At 35.1% G+C, this 19,391-nt stretch overlaps 1 protein-coding gene across 1 annotated transcript in view; it reads right to left on the bottom strand.

The window, feature by feature from the left end:
- LOC143199389 (octopamine receptor beta-2R) overlaps positions 1-16,165 on the bottom strand; it is a 54,216-nt gene extending 38,051 nt beyond the window's left edge. The window contains exon 1 of the mRNA XM_076409177.1: positions 16,032-16,165. The gene's annotated coding sequence lies outside the window, so the exon portion shown is untranslated. The remainder of the gene's footprint in view (positions 1-16,031) is intronic.
- Between the last annotated feature and the right edge of the window lie 3,226 nt (positions 16,166-19,391).

Here is a 19,391-nt window from a genome sequence, read left to right as displayed (position 1 = left end):
CAACATTTAAAGCGAAGTAGCCCTTGTAAATATGGATTTGTCGATGTCGTCTGGTCCCGAGGCGTTTGCGTATCTCTGTTATTTTTTGCGTTTAGCTTTTTATGTTCGTGTAATTGTTCAGCCGCAGGGAGTAGGAAGGATGACGAAGTGGACGATTTTCCATCATCGAGAGGACCGATCTTAAAATAATAATTAAACTCCATCTGTTAGGTGGAGTTTAATCGTTTATAAAAATATTTATTGAGAAAAATGTGTACAATAATGGTATAAATACGAATATTCCGATTCAGTGTCGATGTGGATGGCTGCCCTGGAGTAACCCACGATTATTTGCACTTGGGATTGTCCTAGTATATCCACATTTTATCTCCAGTCACAATACATCACAGAAAATTATTTTTATTATCTGGAATGCAGTGAAACCGCGACATTGAAACCTTTCGAGATAACAAGTCAATTGAAAAGTCCCCGGCCTACCATAGTACAACACATTTTTTAGCAATATTAATTTTTATTCAACATAATTCCCTTATAGAGTGATACACTGATTATAGTGATCCTCCAACTTTTCGATACCATTTTTGATACCAAATCGTACTATTTGTCATTTGCTTCAAAATAGCCTCAGTTTCGGCGATCACCTCTTCATTCGACGAAAGTTTCTTCCCCATTCTTTCAATGCATTCAATTCATGGATTTTTGTCATCGTTTTTACTGACTTGTAACACGGTGCGTTGTCTTGGTGAAGCAGCACTTTTTTTTCTTCCAATATGGCCATTTTTCTCGCTATTTCCTCCTTCAAACGGTCCAATAACGCTATGTAATAGTCGCTGTTGATAGTCATTCCTTTTTCAAGGTGGCTAATGAAAATTATTCCAAGCGCATCCCAAAATACAGACGCCATAACCTTTCTAGCCGACTGTTGAGTTATCCTAGGCTTTGGAGCGGGTTCATCGTGTGTAGTTCACTCGGATGACGGTCGATTGGACTTCGGAGTGAAATGATGGAGACATGTTTCATCCATTGTCACATATCGATGCAAAACTTGGGTTTATTACGCTTGATCATCTTCAAACACTGCTACGAATCATCAACTCTTCGTAGTTTTTGGTAAAAAGTGAGCTCGCGCGGCACCCACTTTGTACAGAGCTTTCTTACACCCAAATATTTGTGAATGACATAATGTACACTTTCAGTTGATATCTTTTGAATGTCTGCTATTTTGTTCAATTTCAATTTACGGTAATTCAAAATCATTTTCTGGATTTTTTTAATGTTTTCTTCGGTAACCTCTTTTGGGCGTCCACTGCGTTCACCGTCTTCGATGGTCATTTCACCACGTCTAAACTTAGCATACCAATTCTTGATGGTTGATTTTCTTGGAGCAGTGTCCGGAAACTCGGCATCAAGCCAAGTTTATGCTTCAACTGTATTTTTTCCCTTCAAAAATCAATATTTTATCAACACGCGAAGTTCCTTTTCATGCATTTTTTTCATAATAACAAAAGATGTTTCACTCAAAATGCTACAATTCACACACTAATGACCCGACAGCTGTCAAATTTATACACGCATCTTTTAAGGTTTAGTTCTAACTAAATAACATATGGATTTAATTCTAGTAGCGCCATCTATGTGTCCAGTCAACTTTTCAATTGACCTATTATTTTGAGTTAATTAGTATGGCAGCCATTTTCTCTTCCTTTGGGTCTTTCTACAACTACATACCATGGGAATGAGATGTAGCTTGAAGCTGTCTGAAATTTCTTTGAGAATTTCATCAGTATTTTCCTCCAATGTTTCCTCCAAAAGTCCTGAAATTCAAAGTTTTTAAATTTTGTTCGTTTTTCATATGTGTCTTTTTCACTGACATCAAAATCACCACTTTTAAATCGTTAAAACCAAAACCTACAATGGAGATATGATAAAGCAGCATCATCATGAGTTTTTAAAACTGACAAACTTCGGCAGAAAATTAATTCAAATCAAACAAAAGAATTATATCGGAAATGCTATTTTGAGCATTCCATGACTGGCGTTCCTCAATGATTCTAAATAGAAACCCGTTATTTTACATAGCGAGATGTCAAAACCATCGAATTTAACATTTGTTTACATTAATACTTCGGATATTTACCGATCAAAATATATGCAAATTGCTAATGATTGATTTTATCGGCTGTGCCTGACAATTAAGTTAAATTTCCAACAAATATCGAAAGTATAGTATAGTACGATGGAATAGATTAAATAAATGCCAGGTTGTTATGTAATTTACAATATATTATGTCGTGCTATAGCATATTTTATAAAACAAACATGATTTTGTGACTTTAGATCAAATGTAATTGGGTGTTAGTGTAAAAACAGTGAAGAACAAGATTCCATGAACTTCCCAAAGCACAGTCCTAAGCGGTCATTGTTATTTGAGAATGTATCACCGCGTCTAAAGTCAGTGTCTAAAGTCACCTTTAGCCGTTGTTGATGGAGAAAAATCTGAATAACACTTATTGACCAGCTTATAGATGCCGTGGAGAAGAGTTTATTGCAAATATATATAGATATAAACTAAAACTTACTGTTGATTGTACACTACATTGTACAGTTACACATTGTACTGTAACCTTTGGGTATAGTTGTCTTCTTTTATAAAAAATGTGTGTACTGTGTCATAAAAAATTGTATTTATTATAACTTTTGATATAATATAATATTTCATGTATATTGCGTGTGTGTGTGTGTTAAATTGTGCCTTAGTTAGATTAATTTTTTTTTGTTAATTTTATTTATTATTCAATTTTTATGCATTATTTATCTGCTCCAGAGAGTTATAAAAAATGAAAGAATTAATAGACTTCTTGTTAACGACATCTTATATTTACACTATCCTACATCAACCTTTTGTTAATCTTTTTGTTTGAAATACCTGCAAAATCAGAAAGTTATGGGTACAGAGTGGAGTTGGAAACTATCGACTGAAAACGACAAATCGATTGTTTAGTAATTGACTACTTTTAACTATCTAATTATTAATTTAACTAATAATTAATTTATTAACTTGACTAATTAATTTTTAGTTGCTATAGACTGTTTTGGTTTGACTGGTTTTACTACTTTTTATCAGTGACTGTTTCAGTCGACTGTTTTCAGTCGCTATTTTCGTCGTGTACTTTTAGTTACTATTTTTAGTTCTACTAGTTTCATTCCACTGATTTTTAATGTTCTGACTCTGTCGTCCTAGCCGCGACATTGACAAAAAGGTATATTAATATAACAGCATTTTGGAACGCTATTTTTCAAGATTGTTAATTAATAGAGTAAAAAGATTAAAATTTAAATAATAAATATTAATATACGTTTGACTGTTTTTATCGCAATAGTAAGTAATATTTTGATTACTCTTTCGATTTTTGTTAAAAAATATTTCTGTTCAATAATAAATAAAGCATTTGTATGTATATGTTTAATTAAAATACGATAAAACATATGTGGGGTGTTATTTCATTCCATAGAAAAATTCCATTCCTTTTTACAGATCCACAGAACATTCAAATATAAAAGTTAAAAGTTAAAGTTTTTTTATAATTAGTATGTGAAGGAATATATACATCTCCGTCTCACTTATACTACCGTTGGGAAATATAAGCACATATCAAACTGCTCCAAGCAATTATCTCCGTCCTTTCCTCTCTCATAAGTTATATAAGAAAGGGTTCGTATATCTTCGTCTAACATCACGAATTGAAAAAACAGTGGAACCGTGCGTTGCTAGTTTTTTGACTATCGACTGTTTCGACTGTTTTCAGTCGATAGTTTCCAACGCGTATACAAATATGACCATTTGTCATTATCATCTTTACTATAATCGTCAAACAAATTGCTCTATAACGATTTATAAAAATAGTGCTACAAAATTAGAACACTTTATAAGTAATCTACACTTTTCGTATTGTGTGCTGCTAGTTTTTTTTTATTAAACAATAGAGTTATCTGCAGGATTTCTGCTTTTACTATTGTCTTATTTTTACACACTCAATTTGATCGATCTGCAAAAGCTCCTACCAATTTCTCAATGTTCTCCATATTTTTATACCCTATAGTTAATACTGTTTTGTAAACAATTAAATTACGTTATGAAAACCGAATAATGGAAATCTTTTTTGTTGTTTTTTCCAAGATTTATGTCTCCAGACCAGAACACCCTCTAGCCATTTTCAAAATTTCAGACGCCCAAATTAAACTGCATTGTAGCCGAGAAGAATGAGCCTTTGTCCGACACTACCAAGATTACTCGTCGGTCGAGGGGACCTCCGACCCTATCGTTTTTTTTTGTTTCTGCGGAATCCTTGATTCGTTTTTTAATCGCCTTCACCTTTTCGTTTCAATTTCGTCCGTAATCGCCTGTATCTTTAATTGGTGTTCGACCAATAAAATCTATCCCGTGCGACTGGATGGCTCCACGGACGCGGAGAGGGGGGAGGTTCGTTGGCGCTAATTAGCGAGCGTAAGGCAATTTTTCAAGCCCGTCTGATTTTGCCCTAATTCCCCTAATAAATGATTTAGTCGTTTGGACGCCCATAAACGTCAAACGCTTTTTAATGTGATCCCTCGATCGGATATCGAAAAATAATAATCTTATTAGTCGTGGAATCGGAAATATGAGGGGCGACAATTTGTGTTTTGACTTTGGCTACACTCAGAAGACAAAATATGAAGACATATACAGACGGTAAGTTAAATCAAGCCAATAGGGCGTAAAAAGAATAACAGAAAAATGGCTGACAGATTTGGTTCCTTTGCTCCGAAGCCTTGATCTTTTTTTCTTTCTGTTTTCTGTTTAATTTTTTTAATAAGTCCCCTTTTTATCAACGAGGGTTTATCTGGACTGGACCTACAGTTTAACGTGGGCTCCGAACCACGATAATCGGCATTAAACATACCGATTGGCGAGTGACCAACTTAGAAATCATCCCAGAAGACGTCCGGTCTCACCCAGCCTGGCTACTGCCGTGACACTGATCATTTTCCTCGTCGGATTTTGTACTCTCACCTAGGTACAATCGCAATTATTAAACAATCACATACACATAAATTTATGACCAGGATTCGAACCCGCGACTACCTCAACAGTAGGAAGACCATCTCGTCGCCCTTACCACTGTGCCAACTAAGTCTCTTTCTGTTTTTGTGTATAATGTCAAATAAATTTGTTATTACGACATTATTTATGTAGCATTTAAGACAAAAATGACAGATTCATTTTATTTGCTCCGACGCTTCGACCTATTTTTCTTGCTGTTTTTGTGTATAATATTAAAGAAATTTGTTATTAGAAACATTCGGCTGGAGTTCCACAAGGTATTGTCTTAGGACCTCTCCTGTATCTGCTCTACACTGCTGACATTCCAACAACAAAAGAAACACTTCTTGGAACCTTTGCTGACGATACAATAACTAAGGCAAAAAATATATCTCTGCCTAGGGCAATAGAAAAAGTGCAAGTGGCAGTGAACAAAATCTACAAATGGACGAAAGATTGGAAAATTCAACTTAATAGCTCCAAATCTGTCCACGTTAATTTTGCATTGAGGCGAAATAATAAAAACTTATTTATATCACTCAATGGATACCCGATTCCTCAAGCAGAATCAGCTAAATACCTGGAATCCATCTTGACGGTAGATTAAATTGGAAGCATCACGTTAGACAAAAAGCAAAACACTCTCAAAAAGATACTCTCAACTTGATCTAAATTCAAAGAGGTTGATCTATAATATAATTATAAAACAAATTTGGACCTATGGAGTGCAAATATGGGGTTGCGCCAAAAATTCAAATCAACTAGTCATACAACGCTGTCAAAACAAGGTTCTTCGATTGATTACCAATGCCTATCGCTATGTAACTAATGAAGAACTGCACGATGACCTGGAAATCAAATGGATTTGCGAAGTTATCCAAGATTTCGCCTTGAAACACGAAAGAAGATTACTAAATCATATTAACGTGGAAGCAATACAACTGCTGGACAGCGTGCAGGATGTCAGGAGATTGAAACGAACAAAACCATACGAACTTATATAAAGTGTATACATTTAGTGTAAACTATAGCTATAAGATAATAATTAATAAATAATTATAATTTTATAATTGAGGAATACATACTGATGTATTTTCTCGCACTCGTCTTGCTTGTTAATTAATCCAAGTACATAGGAAAAGTAGTAATAAATTAATTGTAAATTAAGATTGTACTAAGCATATCTAATAAAGAAGTTATAAAAAAAATTATAAACATTATTTATTTTATTGCAAAAACACAACAAAATTGTTATTTTTCGGGATTCGAAGTTTCAAATAAAGTGAATTTTTCTCCAAAGAATTCAGCTCTAGCCCACAAATAGTTTTAAAAAGCAAACAATGATAAACTTAAGTGAATCTCTTATGAGCTCCTACATCTGAGTAGGAAGGTTTGTTATTTGCCTTTCAGACCAGATGAATATGGACCCATATGTGGAAGATCATTGCTCGACCAAGATGCAATCCCTAATTATTTTTTAAATAATAAGTCTTTCATTAAAGTCTACAACGATAATTGAACTCAAATGCATATAATGTGTATATTCACAGAACCTATCGAAGGGGAAAATATGGGTACAAGTTCACTATTAGAATCACCAGGTATTCAGTCTACATTAGAATCTCCAAAAAGTATTAGAAGTGTTGTGTATAATGTTATAATGTATTGTAAGTAAATTAAAATGTTTGAAAACACAAAATTAAAGCATACGTTACTTCGCAGATTTTTTTAGCCTATCCAAAATAGTAGTGAACATTCGTCATTAAGATGTTTAATGTATTGCCTGCCGTAAACTGTAAATTCGTTTTTCAAACACACAATATCTTCCTTTTTATTTTATTCCAGTTACAAAAGAGATACAACGATGTCTGATACGTTCGAACACGTAAATGAATTGGTGTGCAAAGTCGTTCGATTGTCAAATGTCGGTAATATTTTTTAAAATATTAGGTATAACAAGTACAGGTTATAAACGCTTGTTACTTGTTTTTTTTTAATTTCAAATCGCTGCTTATTATTGGTCTGATTGGAAATGTCGAAGCCAGACAGAACCGATTGCGTCTCTGATCAGTTACTTCGGACAGGAACGCGATAATGGAGGCCCCCTCTTCAGGTAAAGTTCGTTAGAGTGGTAAACATTTTTACTGTTAAATATTAAAGAACAATAGTTTTTATTAAAAATATTTTTAGCGTGTTGCAGCTGTATTAATAGCAACCATCGTATTGGTAAATAAACATATTTTAATTTAGTCATTGCTTCTGTCAATTGTCACTTATTTCAATCCCTGTTACTTCATATAAACGAGCGCCATTTTCATAAATGTGTTGTTATTTTAACGGAGGATTGATATGAGATGGAGTGGGATGAGATACTGCCGGTTCTTTGTTTAATCCAAACAAATACGGCGAAAAAAACGCAGGCGGAAGGATATTAAGACAAACTGTTGCCGAAAACGAAATTCTATGCCAAGAAGAACATTTATACCAATCGTTGAGCGTTTTAATTAATATTTGTCCACGGTCGTAATCATTATTTATCGTCGTCCACCTTCTTTCGTAGGTTTTGCCCTCGCGTTACCGGGCCTATTTATCATTTTTCGCCGGGGAAAAAGTAACGAGACTCATCCGAAATTCGAGGGTTTTAAATCCATCAAAAGTTAATTAATCATTTCCTATGGATCGTTAGTAAGAACAATGACCCGAGGAGGAATATTGTTGCGAAGACATTCGTTACCGAATTTTCATGTTGTCTTTCGATCGCTGTGTTATGTATTAACTAGCAGAACCGACACAATTTGTCCTGTCCTGTTATTTTTCATACCGAGCTACGTATTCAAGTTTTTTATATTTTAAAGTCTCCTTTTTACCAACGAGGGTTTATCTGGACTGGACCTAGTGTTTAACGTGGACTCCGAACCACGGTCTTCGGCATTAAGCCTACCGACTGGCGAGTGACCAACTTAGAAATCATCCCAGACGACATCCGGTCTTACTCAGCCTGGTTACCGGCGTGATTGTGATCATTTTCCTTGTCGCATTTTACACTCTTGTTTAGGACAATCACAAATATTAAACAATCACAAACATAAATTTGCGACCATGCCTCAGCAGGATTCGAGCCCGCGACTATCGCAACACTAGATTGACCATCCTGTCGCCTTTACCACTGCATTAACCAAGTTTATTAATGATTTTAATTTTTACACTATGTGACATTTTTTTTTGTCCTATAACATTAAATAAAACGGTTCTTTTGTCAAATTGTACATGCTGAACACAAAAGCTTAAACAGATTTTTTGTAACACGTGCCATATTAAGGTTATGATAAATTAAGTTACTGTAAATAAATAAAGACAGTATGAAAATTTTCTATTTATTTATTTATATTATTAATTTTATTAAAAAAAATATATTTACAAATAAACAATGAATCAAAACAGCCCATTTTAAGTGATATAATATGAAAGAAAACTACGAAATTATCCTGCTGTGAACAGTAGAATCCTGATTTCATTACAAACCAGCAATAATCCGCTAACATTCTAGCGTTCCATCTTCCTTGATAACGCTCTTCTATCTGTTTAATATCCTGGTGAAAGAGTTCGACTTGTTCGTCACTCACCAACCGCATGATCGTTATGACCGTTAAATTAATCCCATTAACATTCTTGTTAATTTATCATCCTGAACAACAAAAAGGTATATAAGATAGAAAGAATTTACTTATACAAAAATGTATATGTTGTACCTATCACTGGATTTCTTTCTTTAATGTTTAAATGATATCTATCTTCTCTTTTCCTAAATATCAGTGGATATTGTGAAGCATCGTAAGAACGATGATTGTCTTGGACGATCTGAACCATCTCTCCCGCCGGCCATAACAATTGCAACTTCATTAACAGTTAGTAAATTGTTTTTTTCTAAGTGATCTCCATATGGTACACCTAAAAAGGACACCAGGCCTTGAAAACAAAGAACCAGTTCGATGATACACTTGGTCCTGAATCTTAATACTGATCAAAATTCCGACCATCCTCATTCTTAACGATTTTTGTTGTTCCAGATGATGTAATTCGGAGGAAATAATTAAATTTATAAATTTAACGCACACAATCTAAATTTCGGCTAAGATGTGGCTTCAGCTAACAGTATTTTCAATAATATTAGTGGAACATTTACTGATGCGCAGCAAAGACCGACTGACAATGTTTGGGACCAATTTTACTATTCAGAACTTTCCAGAAATTATCTTCAATGTTTAATACATTATATATTCTAATCGCCGTTTATCTTCCATCAGTATTCAATATTTTTAGTCATATAATTTCCAAATTTGGCAAAACAACAACAAAAAAGTCGGTATTGATGACGGTGATCGTTGCACTTCATATGGAAAAACAAAATTGTTGTTTTTACTATTTTCCTCGTAATTATTCCCCATGTCCTCACCATATAAACCTTCGCCGCGAATATTTCACAACCAAAATCAGCCAAATCGGTTCAGCCGTTCTCAAGCTTTAACGAGACTAACGAACAGCCTTCCATTCGTACATATATTGACGTCAAAAAATTCACAGAATTTGTATTAACGTTAATTAAAATGTTAGTTAAAAAGTTAGTTTATTTTAACGGTTCACCAAAAAAAAACAGCCTTCAGGCTAGACAATTCCCTTTAAATAGTTCGCTCACGCCGACCCATGCTATACGCATCGATAATTATGCATCGAACAACGCGTCAAAGTCAATTTGATCTATTGTTTTCGATAGATGGTGCTGTACACGCTGCTTTGTTTACTGACGGCTAAACCTACACGGTCTGATTAGATTCCAACCCATAACAACCATAACATTTGTGAAAAATATCTCATAAATAGATTGACGCGGCCATTGTTATTGTTTGTTTCTCACTCTTAAGCTTTGCTCGCATTCCACATCGAATTGTCAATGGAAAAGGTATTCACTTAGATCAAATGATATGGATTGGAACAAGTGACAATCAAAATAATTTTTACGTCTTAGGTTAGGTAAGCTTATTAAAATCTTAATTTACAAATTAATGTATAAGGTTTGGCAAAAGTCCCGCTACCATTTTACAACATGGTACAACAGCAGGCAGGCCTCGTTCTGGAAGACGACGGACGTCTCGTAACGCTAAAAACATGGCTCTGGTGCGCCATAGTGTTGCAGAGTCTCCAGAAACATCAATTCGGAGACGTGGTTCCTAGTTACATATTTCTGCGCGCAGTTGAAGGCGAATTTTGAAAACTGATTTGAAAATGTTCTCGTGCAAAATTGAATTAGTCCAAAAATTGCTACCGAGAGATCCTGATCAACGAGTTGAGTACAGTAATTCAATTCTAAGTCTGTCTGATAAAATTGAAGATTTTTCGATTAACATGGTAATGAGCGATGAAGCCCATTTGCTTCTCAGTGGCCACGTCAATAAACAGAACAGCCGGAAAACACGAATTCCAAATAATTCATAAAACATCACTGCATCCACTAAAACAGCTGTACGGCATATAAAAATGACCAAGGTGTTACAGTTACTGTTACTGCTAAACGGTACCAAGAGATGATTCGTAATTTTATTGTCCTGAAATGGAAGAGCAAGGGCTAGAGGATATGTGATTTCAGCAAGATGGGGCCGCAGCACACACAGCTCGTTCAACAATTCAATTATTGAATGACGTTTTTCCACGAAGACTAATTTCGCGAAGTGGCGATTTAGCATGGTCAGCCAGATCTCCGGATTTAACAGCACCAGACTTTATCTTATGGAGTTTTCTAAAATCAAAAGTTTATGTGAATAAACCCTAAACGATTCTAAAGACAATATTCGTCACAAAATTGAAGAAATTCAGCCTCAGATGTTGCAGGATGTCATGAAAAATGCCTTAAAAAGAGCCGAAAGATGCATAGCGAATCGTGGTTACCATTTAGCCGATATAATGTTTCAGTCATAACCTTTTACGAAAACCAAACTCAGTTATGTTTTCTTTGAGCAAAGTTATAGGCAATGAAATTGGTAGCGGGAGTATTACATCACGTTGTAATACTACTGTCCTGTTGTGCTTACATTAATAGAAAAGTAAGGCGAGTACGGGATCAGCATGTATTTTCCAAATTAAATTAAAACTAAACTAATGAAATTAAAGTAACTAAATTAATGAAATATCAACAATTTATAGAGGAGCCTATTTCTGTGACAACTTCCACTGGGGAATTCGGCTTTGTAGCTATTTCCGTTTGATGAATAGGGGTTGTATCCATTGTAGGTTGTGTTTCAATTCATTTGAAACACATTTCAATCATTTTAATAGATAGCACTCGAATCATTGATCACTCAAATCTACAAATTGCTTTCCACGGCGGTTGTTATTCATATTTCTGGCCTAATAATAAAAAAACAAATATTGATGATCGAAATTGAATTTATTGGATGCCAAATCAGAACAGTACAGCTGATGTACCATCAATTTAATTCATTACGGAGGAAAGTTCTCAGAGTATTCAATGAATTTTCAGTAAAAAAAAATATTTTCATTTTCTAGTCGTCCACGGCTATTGGTCCAGAGCTTCAACAAACAATAAACCAGTATTCCTTCTCGCAAATGATAATCTAGAATGTTGTGAAAGTAGTGTTCTCATAGCCCCTTTCTTAGAAATACATTTCTTCGAATTTGGGAATCTATTGGTGCCATATCTAGAGAATAGGGAAGATTTTTAAACAGATAGTTAGCTAAATTCCCCAGTATTTTCATCGTTAGGTGCAAGTGCATTGTTCTAGTGAAAAAATATTTTCTTTCTCAAGCCAAGTCTACTCTCAGTAATATTGATATACGGATGATCAAGGAGATTGGAGTAATATTCGCGTGTAAGGTTCTGTATTTTTCAATGTAATTAATTAACAAGATCAATTTCACATTAAAAAACACCCACTAACACAACTACTGAGGAAAACTCTATACAAAATAGACATGTTTTTATTTATTAATATATTTTTACTAGTTGTTCTCGACTAACTTTTGTCAGTTTGTCTTTAGAGTAATTTTGCTAAAACTAGACACCTATCCAGGAAGATCCATTGGTCCTTACTTAGTATAAAATAAAATAAAAGTTAGTAACAGTTTTTAGTGTTTTTACCATCTAGTGCACTTTACAACCCATCTATACAAAATCACGCTGTTTGGCTCTCTTGAGTGAGCGTCCTAGTTCAGTGTTATAAAAGAGTTGCAGCATTTCGGGGTTTACATGAGAGTGGGGCCTTTCCCCATGTCTTGTCGCGAATCTCTTAATTTCTTATATAACCGTTGGAATCCAAAGGTCTCGGTCTGAGTAAGAATCCGGGTGCATCCACAAAACTTCTCAGGAATTTATGTGTATAGATTATGTAAGGTACAGGACTCAAGACAAGTCCTCACTTTTAAGAAAATAAACCGACAGTCTAAATTTAAACAGAATTACGGACAGAATAAATTAACAACCTCTTAACCGTTAATTTATTCAAAGAATCTCCGACGCTAACGAAGTAAATTAAGTGACAAAAGAGTTTTCCTTATCAACGTAAAATTAACGCAAAATATCAAAATCTATTTTCCCTTACTTCGTGGTCCCATAGAATATTTTAATGTGTTAATGACGTCAACCTGTTAAAAGTGGTATTGAGAGTATTCACCCTTCACCTCTAATCCCCTCCTACTTCCTCACACCCAGTCCGACTTTTGTATAATTTTCTATAATATATATACAAAATGTTATTAGAGTTTGACCTCTGTATGGGACTCGTTAGAATAGGACAGACGCAAGGACGTCGAAATGTAACTTATACTGGATGATTTAATGAGACAAAAACTATTTTTACTCGGTAATCGATACAGTAATATTAGCTGGTGTGAAAAAGTAATTTATTTTTTTTGTAAATCAATTTTATTTTTTCGAAATGATTAAGTTTGTGTTGTTATCTTTTCGATTATAAGGTTGAAGAGGTAGTTATTTCTGTTATTTCTAAGAGATGGCCTTAAGGTCATATATCACCAGTAATACTTATTGAACGAAGCCATACTATAGCCCGTTTGAAAGGTAACAGTTCCTAGAACAGTTACGTTACTTAGTTAGAAGTTCTTGCGCTTTTATAAATTTCGGGTTATTTAGTTATGGTTATGGTTAAGTGAACATCAGTGTCATTGATTGTTATGGAAATATCGATGTTAAAGATGTATCCCGACCAAGTCCACCAATCGGTAAAATCGTCGATGAAAATCTTTTAAAAAATCGAGATAGTCTGAAGCATTTTATCTCACACTGAATACTGAGTAAACATGGAACAGTTTTGGACCATTTACATGATCTGAAATACCAAGAAAAGGTCGATACTTGCGTTACATATGAGTTTACGGTGAGGCATCTAATAGACGGGTTTTCCACTTGTAAAACGAAAATAAATCGAGCGATTTTTTAAACAAACGACCCTGTTCTAAACTTGCAATGAAAGTATTTGGTGAGGTTATAAAGAATTCTTCATTAAGAGCTACTCAAATCTTACCAAATCCATAACTGGGCTCTCTAGTGTTAACAATAATAACAATAAAGTATCAGAATTCTTTAACAGAAAAGGTCACGCAACATTTTTAATAACTCAGCAAAAAGTTGTTCATCTGGCTGGAATTACTATCTCTAGCTGAGTACTAACTAGTCATAAAATAAATACGTGCTTAAAGTTTCCATATACATACATCATATATATCTACTACCCCTCTATTTTTTAAGCAAATCTTAAGGAAAACAAAATACACCACAATTCGGCTAAGTGCAAATGCACCAGTTCTCCTCACTTAGCACGTCCAATTTTGTTTTGAAACAGTAGAAGATTATGTATTGATTTTATCGAGTACAGAGAATTTCTACGTTTTCCAAATGTATCACCACTCTACTAGATTTGGCTCTTTATCGATTAAATTAGCTGCATAGCGTAAATATTACTTTAAATGAAGAACAGAAATAAAAAGCAGCTTCGCTTTCTAAAAACAAAGCTTAACATTCTTTTTAACTTAATTTTTTTATATTAGAATTGATTTAAATAACAAGTCAACGGTAATTAGAACGTTTCACTGGGTTATAAGTATCATTCGCAATAAAATATTTATTTTAGCTTGATACCACACCTAAAAAGAGTTTCGTACCGCTATTAACGAGCAGCAGGTGCTGTTGATCACAACTTCAGGTTCTTCCCTTTGAGGCAGATTGGCTGAATTATAAGTAATAGCACCAGAAATCCATAAAAATGCTTCTAAAGAACAAGTATCAATTTGTAATGTTCACGTGTATATCTTGGACAGACCCTCTTCAAAATTCGAAGATCTTAAATAGATTTTTAAGCTCTGTTAGGCGAAGACTCATTAGAAACTTTGAAGAATTTGTATGTCAGAAATGAAACACCCAAATAAGCAAGCTGGTTGGAGATCATAGCAAACAACGGACAATATATCTGTAAGAATTAAGTCATGAGTCTGACTGGAGTTCTTGGCTCCAGCTAGGTACTAACTTATTATGAAAGAAATGCTTGCTTAAACTATCCTAGGTTCATACAGGTCTTATCTGTATGCTAGCCCTCTCGTTTTTAAGGAATGTTTTGGAAAACATACTGCAAGAAAGTTTTTATCGATTAAATTAGCTTAAACAGGGAAATATTACTTTAAATGGAAAACAGAAATTAAAAGGTGGCTTCGCTTTCTGAAAACAAACTTAAATTTCTTTATAACGTTGAAATCTTAACCAAGTAAATAGTAAAGCGCTGGAAAACTGCAGTTTTAGTAAACTAGCTAATGTTCTATAAAGTGCAATTGATTTGAGTGGCAATTCTATACTAATTAGAACTATTCGCTGAGCTTTAAGTATCGTTCGCGTTAGAAATATTTATTTTAACTCGGTAGTCATTGCAGGCTTGTTTATGTTACCGTCTTACGCGTGTTTAATGAAATTACAACGTCCACTATCGATACCATCAAAGACATTCGTTATTGATGACGGAATTGATGGAGGAATGAAGGTGTGAATGAGAATTGTAAAAAGTTTCGCACCACCATTGACGAGCAGTGTATGCTACTGATAACAACATCCAGTTTTTCCATTTAAAAGAGATTGAATGAATAATAATCGGTAGCTGCATAACTCTGTAAAAAAATGCTTCTAAAACATAAAATTCAATTTATAATGGTCTTGGAGCTTTAATAGAAAAAAAACGTTTATGTCTTGGATAGACCCTCATCAAAGTTCGAAGATTTTAAGCGGAATTTTAAGCCTTGCTGTATGAAAACTCAACAAAACTTGTAGGTCAGGCAGAAAGCACCGAAAAAATGAGCTGATTCCAGAGATGGTGCAAGGTCATAACAAACAACGGACAACGTATTTAAACTAAACTAAATTCATACACGTCTTATATTTATGCTAGCCCTCTCGTTTTAAAGTAATTTTATGATAAACATACTGCATCGATAGTGTAAATGCACCAGTTCTCCTCACTTGGCACGTCTCATCCTGTCTTGAAACGACAGCAGATTATATATTGATTTGATTAAGTACAGAGAATTCCTACGAACAAACTTAAATTACTTAAATTTCTTTTTAACGTTGAAATTTTAACCAAGTAAATAGTAAAGCGCTGGAAAATTGCAGTTTTAGTAAACTAGCTAATGTTCTATACACTGGAATTGATTTAAGTGCTATTCAATGCTAATTAGAACTATTCACTGAGCTTTAACTATCATTCGCGTTAGAAATACTTGTTTTAACTTAATAAACACAGTATTAGCTTGTTCATATTACTGTCTAACGCGTGTCTAATAAAATTACAACGTCTGCTTTCGACACCATCAAAGGAATCGGTCATTTATGACTGCGGTGATGAAGGAATGGAGTTGTTAATGAAAAAGGTAAAAAGTTTCGTACCGCTATCGACGAGCAGCAGGTGCCGCTGATCACAACCTCGGGTTCTCCCGTGGGAGGCGACATTTTCCTTTTTTTCCTCCAATTCCGTAAGAACGGGCACTGGTCGGACGACGTTACGCGACCGGTTATTTACATTTCTGTGTGTGTGCGAGAGAGGGAATCGCGCTAGGTTCTGCGGAGAGCCAGGCGGCCGGCTCGACCTTGACGTCCGTCGACAGACTGATCGGCGTCGCCGTTACACCACCGCCGGCGTCCGCAGGACACGCGATTGCGCCTTCACAAAGGGTTTATCAAAATCTGTTGTTTTAGCGTTACGTCGTCCGTGTTTTGTTTGTCGGGCCCGGTCGGCCTAAATAACAGAAACATTCGCAACTATTGAATGGCCGGTCCGCCTAGGCACCGGTGCCCGGACCCATATTCGTCCGTGACGCAACCTCGTAGGTTTGGGCTTAGTGATTTTAGTCGAAATGACACTCATTCCAGCTGAAATAACACTACCCAACAAAATAAAATGAATATTTTTTTCACTGCATCAGTAAAACCCTACTAATGCTGGTTTAAAGCAATAGAACACGACAGAGAAACATTTTTTCCAGCTCTAATTTTCATGATGCACCACATATAAATAGTTTTTACATGTACGAACGACTATTAATGATACTTATATTCCAAATCATTGAAAAAACACCTACCAGATGGTTAGAGTGGTCTGGTGGTTCATTCAAAAGCTGTACTATCGCTTATCTGCTATAAGAAATGTCTGGACTAGCACTTATATCATAGAAATATCTTGGTGGGATATTTTTCCACGCTCATCGCTTACAGCTTCACAAACAGGTGCAAGAACTCGCTTGATAGAGAGGATGGAAATCATCTGGAGTCACATTCGTCCATAGCGTAACCTCGTGGGTTTAAAATGAGTCATTTTAGTTGAAATCACACTCAATCGAGGTGAAAGGACACTGTCCAACCAAAAAGATGGATGGTTCCTTCATTACTTCAGTGAATTCTTACTAATTTTGGTTTAAACAAATCGAATATGGTACAGTATATGTAAGAACACCTACTAGATGGTTAGAATCATTTGGTGGATCATGAAAGAGCTGTATTTTCGCTTACCTATTGTGAGAGATGTCTGAAGCATCCCTCCATGTACATTAGCAGTCACAGACAAGCATTGCTTCATTTCAATGGCCCTTATATCATTTTTCTTTATGCCCATCGCTTATAGCTTCACAAATAGGTAGAAAAACTCCCTTGAGTCATATATTATTTCTTAGTTCAAGGATGTTAAAGAAACAAAAGAGTTAGGACAGGTTTCTTGGGATAAATATGTCAGATATATCATGAAAGAAATCGAGTTTAGCTCTCAGTGTGGCCAAAAACTTGACATTCCATAAAACACACTGTATATGAAGCCCATTATGGAGGGAACTCCCCTCAGAAATCCAAGCATTCGCCGATTTAGGATTACTTAAAATCAACCACTTTATTTTCCTTGATTCCCATATGACTAGGAATCCAGAAAAAAAAGCAATATTTCTATTTAATGTGGTCAGTTCGTGTAAAGAATATTTAGGAATTGTATCATCGTAGGTTATGTGATTGATAGTAGTGAACACTCTGGAGAAATCCGTGCTTATCAGCCACTCAACTCAGTAACAACTCAACACTCAACTGTTTGCAACTGATGCAAACAGTTCAGCAGTGAAGGTAGGAGGATTGACTCTACAAAGAATTGGTGGTTTGTTATTAATACGCGTGGATTATTTAAAAATAGTATATGTCACCACAAGCTGGTCGAAAGCACGTTATTAACAACACTCAAAACAACATTGCTGATTATTTTTAAGGTTAGAGGTAGCAACGTTAATGACAGCGGTAAACAATTTGTTGTAGCTACACAATAAATAGTTTCTTCCCGCCATTATAGAGGGCGCGAGTGTACTTCTCACAGGGAGTAAATGTTTAACTTTCTTCCCTGTTGTTAGGGACGAAAGTTCGTACTTTCGACCGAGGTATGAAAAAAAATATATATCCAGTTGCGTTTTATGTCAAATTTTTTCAATGGTTTCTACTTCTTATCCATTTATATCGTTGGCCAAACCGTCCCATAGATGTATGCCCCGATAAGAACTAATTTCTGATCCCGATATTTAAGCTTATCGTAACGTGTGCTCGACCCTCCCCCGTCTCCTTTTTAAAAGTTCCCGCGGGAGGCGTCTTTCGGCTCGCGAAGGGCCCAAGAGATATCAGTAAAGTTGCGAGGTTCGAATTTGAATTCGGTAAGTCGCACCGGGACCCAGACCGAAGAAGACGCTTAAACGAGCGCTAATATCGAAAAGTCGACGTATTAAGACGCGGGCGACCCAATCCCCCCGCCCCTGGAGTAATACGCGGGCGAGACGAGAGACACGCATTCGATCTGGGATCGTATCCCGGACATTCTTTCGGGATGATGAAAAAAATATAATCGGATGAGATCCGATTCCATATTTTCGACGAACTAGAACGGGTATTACTTGTTTAGGTTGGGATCTGCCATTCTATTTTTTATAACTAACTAGTTGGTGGGGTATTAGTGGTGGTTCTTAATTTATCGTAATTCAGAACCCTTAATTTATTACCATAGTATGTCCAAAAGAACAGTTAACTCAAGTTAACGTCAAGATAATCAGTTATAAGACAAAAATCAGAGCAAATTAGACTCAAAGTCAAGCAACTGTACTGCTCAGTCGGAAGATACTCTCAAATTGACCTAAAATCAAAAAGCTTTGTTTATCAATCAATCATAAAGTCGATTTGTACCTATGGGGTGAAATAAAAAAAATGGTTAAATACAACACAATGGTTAAAGCGAAACTGAGTTAAACGTCACATAACCAATATAGCGCGAAATCAAAATAGTAGCAGGACTTTTGCCCCATCATATATATTAATGCAAGTACAAGAGAACAGTGGCCATAACTTAATGTGTAAATTAACACTGTCTAAGCATATCTAATCTAAGATGTAATTAATTAAAAAATATTCGAATTAAAAAGAGATACAATACTGTCTGATGCATCCAAATATGCAACCGAATCAGACTATAAAATTTGTCTAGTTGTCTGCAAAATATGTCATGTCAAAATTCTTCAAAACATTAGTTATAATAATTAGAGGTTATAATTCTGCAAACGTTGTCTTGGCGCTTTACTTGTTTTGATAAATGTCAAATCGCTGGTTATTTGTGATTACTCTATCGAATAGTTAAAGTCTTCTTCTTAAAATGTAATTTGTAATTGGTATTTGAAACTCCTTAGACATATACATTTAGCAATCTTCTTAATGGGTGCTTTCTGCAAAAAAAACAACACT

This window comes from Rhynchophorus ferrugineus, unplaced genomic scaffold, assembly GCF_030347505.1.
Source record: "Rhynchophorus ferrugineus isolate W39M unplaced genomic scaffold, kcgeb_rfMv2 rfM7, whole genome shotgun sequence".
Lineage (NCBI taxonomy): Eukaryota > Metazoa > Arthropoda > Insecta > Coleoptera > Curculionidae > Rhynchophorus > Rhynchophorus ferrugineus.
This window is presented reverse-complemented; position numbering and strand designations above follow the sequence as displayed.